Here is a 3,784-nt window from a genome sequence, read left to right as displayed (position 1 = left end):
GTTCCAGGAGAGGATCCAAAGCTACAGAGAAGAAGTCCTGTCTTGAAAAACAGGAGGGAGGGAGAGAGAGAGAGAGAAGAGAGAGAGAGAGAGAGAGAGAGAGAGAGAGAGAGAGAGAGAGAGAGAAGTAGCCCAACATTGTGTATTCAGTAACTTCATGGCAAAGCTATACTGGATAAGCTGTTGGCTTCCCCCATTTCATTACTACATTAGTATTCACTAAGCAGCTGCTTTTTCCCCTTTCTCATCTATTCCCACTTGGTTTGGTATGTGTTCTATCCAGGGTAGAATTACTACTTGAAATAAAGGGGTAGTTATCAAATACAACGGAACACTAGACACTGTCATCTTACTCCAGCTCAACTGACAACATTCCTGTTTCCTTTGACCTTCCTGAGTGTGAAGTGCAGAGATTGCTGAGTCTACCATGGGTGCATAGCATCATATACAATTTTCAAATAGCCTGTTGAATGACTTTTTAAAATGTGCTGTGTGACTTAGTCAGGATCTAGAAATTTAATGAGTAAGCATATACAAATGTGGAATCAGGATGGTTTCCCAACTGTGGAACTTGGGTCAAAGGATCTGAGAAGACTTTGAATATGGGTACAAACTTAACATCTCACTTCAAATTGATTATACTATGTGAGTTTCCAGTAAATAGCTCCATAACTATTATATAGATGCCATAGGGAGCCAGGTTTGGGTACTGTACAAGCTTGTCACTGCAAAGGACCAAGTGACTCTGTGGAATACTGTTGCAGGCTAGGAGTATGGGTGACCAATATGGTTACTTCTAAGGTCCACATCCTCCAATCCCAGTACACTGTGCCTACTGTGATTGTATTACCACATTTGTACTTGGTCCTAGTCGACCTTCTTTGTCTTTCACTTGGGGAATTTTATGATAACACACAAAATCATTTCTAGTTCTTGTGACCACAATTGTTATTTAGTGATGTAAGCCCCTCGAAAGGATAAAGCAGATTAACATGTTAAGTTACAAATAGGTAACCTTTTAAAAAGAAGATATGTGAATTAGGATAACAGCCTGGCTAGTTATCCTGAGTGGCGGACATCTCTACTCGGTGATATTTAGGTGGCTAGCTTTATACATTTAAAGCAGTAAAGGTATTAAAGGTAAGGATTGAGGCATGTTGTTGATGTGTTTTCCTAGGTATAGTAGTCAGTTCAAGCTGCTCTAGCAAAATCACTGCAGACTAGGTGGTCTAGATAACTCAAATGTAACCTCACAGGTCTAGAGGTTGCAAGTCCAGACAGACCAAGGTCCAGCAGGATTGAATGCCGAACACGTGCATTTCAGTTGTATAGGCAGCTTTAGACTCAACATCCTTCCAAGATCTCTGTCTCTCTCTATCTCTCTGTCTCTGTTTCTCTCTGTATATATGTGTGTATGTGTCCTGCCTTCTTTCCCCACTCTCTCTTTTTATAAGGCTTCACTCTTAGAACCTTTAACTACCCTTAAAAGATCCTACCACCATGCATAAGCATATTGGGAGCTAAAATATATGCATACGAACTGGGAGAACACATTTAAGTCAGTAGCACTTATGTCACTGAAGATCAAAATGCTCGGTTTGCAAGAGAGTAAACCCTATTCAATGCAAGGACCAGAACAGAGAATAAGTAATACAAGTCATCAGCAGATATTAAATATCTCATTGTACACTCAGTAGAAGACCCTGTTGTATTTAATACGGTGTGTTTTAGCAAGTGTTTCCTGCTACCTCCCCATCCAACTCCAGGTTTGCATGTTTCCATTAAGGTGAAAAAAAAAACACTTTCAAGAAGGCAAGGCGATCTTTTCACATCCTATACAGATCCTTTTAGTTTCTATGGTTCCATTTCTTCATTCCCAAATAAGGGCATTAGTTCTTACTACCACCTTAAACTTCACATATGTGTAATCTGCTCAAGAGGTTTTCCTTCATTTATCTTTAATTGAAAACGTACCCTTATGTAATTTCATGTCTTAGGATACCCAGAATGTACCACAGGAAATTTGTGGTTGTATTTGTTACATCGGAAATGCAGATAAACTCGAGGAGCTGCAAATAGTTGTGAGTACAACTTCACAAAGATGATAAAGCATTTGAGGGTCCCACTCTAGGTTAAAATCAGCTTGTCTTGTAGCAAGTGAAAAACCACATGTACACACCAGTGGGCAGTTTACAACCAAATTTAATGATCATTGACAAATGGTGACCTTTCATCCAAGGCAGTAGAAGTGAGACTACATCAGTCACTACCTAAAATCTCTACAATCATAAAACCATTACTATCAGGCAAGGTTGGAGTAGGTCTTGAAAGGATGTCTTCATTTTATGATCTTTTAATATCATCTTTCTCCTGCTGGATAGCTAGGGAAAAAAGAAACATCAAAATATTATTAAGAGAGACCTTTCTCTAATATGTTTAGTTTCTTCCTAGAGTTCCTTGCTGCCAGACTGTGTGATGGAGCTCAGTAGTACAGTGCTTGCCTAACATGAACTAGGACGTGGGGTTTGAAACCCAGCACCATTAAAAAGAATCTGTGCTAATTCTTTAAATAGTTATCATAATGCCCTAAATTCAGAATATCAAGGTACCACCCACAAAGCCTCACAAAGTGATATGAGAGTACACATCAACCATTTTAATACCTATTAAAGTTTAATATTAAATTAATATTAAGATTTAATATCTACTTAAACTATGGGTTTCACATTCCATTTGATTTATACAGTTGCCATTATTTGCGACGAAAAGGTAAAGGAAGCATTTCCTTCCAATACATCTATCAAGATACAATAAAGAAACTTTTAAACAGTTTCATCTAGTTTTGGAACTCTCAGACACTGTTGGTGTAATAAAAAGCATAGCACAGCATTTGTGAAAATTTTTTTGAAATTCTCCAGTAAGATGTAACTCTAGGAGTAACAATGATCCCCTGAGTCTGGGAGCATCAAGTATATTCAAGATCTGAATTTACTCCGTTTTATTTGTCATTAAGCAGAACAGATCAGAAGAGCAGCGTCTGCAGAATTCATTAGCGGGACAGGATCTCAGGCTCAAATTGGAAGATGCCTGATTAAAAGAACACACAGGGTTTTCCCTAGTGATTAGTCAAAGATTCCAAGATTGATTTTAATGTGAATTTTGTAATTTTATACAAGAAATTACCTTTTTCTTTATACTACTGGTTCCTATTACTACTATTATTGCTACTGTTCCTACTAATGCAGGAACACTTACATATCCCCAATAACAAAATCTGCTATTGGTTATTTTAAATTGTTAAATATAATAGGACACTAATTATTATCATTTACTTTGTGGAAAATTTAATAGAGCATAGGTTTGTTAACTGACTCTGTTGACTTTCACCACTGTACCTCTCAACTAGAAACCTCCATGACTTACTTTCCATCGATGGAAGTGTATTTTTCTTCAGTAATGGCTTTCTTCAGTTTTGATCTGTCAAATCGTTCCACTTCAGACATGTCCAGTTTGTCAACACATATTTACTGAAATAAAGAACAAAAAAAAGTTACCTACTAGAATTATGATCAGATTAGGAATAACAGTTAAAATTCATAAAAATATCAATGAATACTTTGCATGGTAATTTTCAACAAGGAAAAACAGATCTTAGAAAGTCATGTTTTCTTAGGGTGCTCTGATTACAAAGCATTAGTCCATTTCTGGTGGCAGCAAATGACAGCAGAAGAAGATGCTCCAGAAACTAAGATACTCTAGAAACCCAGGGGAAAAGAAAAGCCTG

General features: G+C 37.3%; 1 pseudogene across 1 annotated transcript; it reads right to left on the bottom strand.

Annotated features, from left to right (window-relative positions):
• Positions 1 to 2,184: 2,184 nt before the first annotated feature.
• Positions 2,185 to 3,509, bottom strand: LOC148117323 (thymosin beta-15A-like; annotated as a pseudogene). Its single transcript, XR_015736995.1, has 2 exons — positions 3,424 to 3,509; positions 2,185 to 2,381 (listed from the first exon to the last, which is right to left on the bottom strand). The product of XR_015736995.1 is annotated as a thymosin beta-15A-like (transcript).
• Positions 3,510 to 3,784: the final 275 nt, after the last annotated feature.

The sequence above is a fragment of the Myodes glareolus genome, chromosome X, assembly GCF_982192425.1.
Source record: "Myodes glareolus chromosome X, mMyoGla1.1, whole genome shotgun sequence".
NCBI lineage: Eukaryota > Metazoa > Chordata > Mammalia > Rodentia > Cricetidae > Myodes > Myodes glareolus.
The sequence above is the reverse complement of the archived record's forward strand: the minus strand, read 5'-3'. Positions and strand labels throughout refer to the sequence as shown.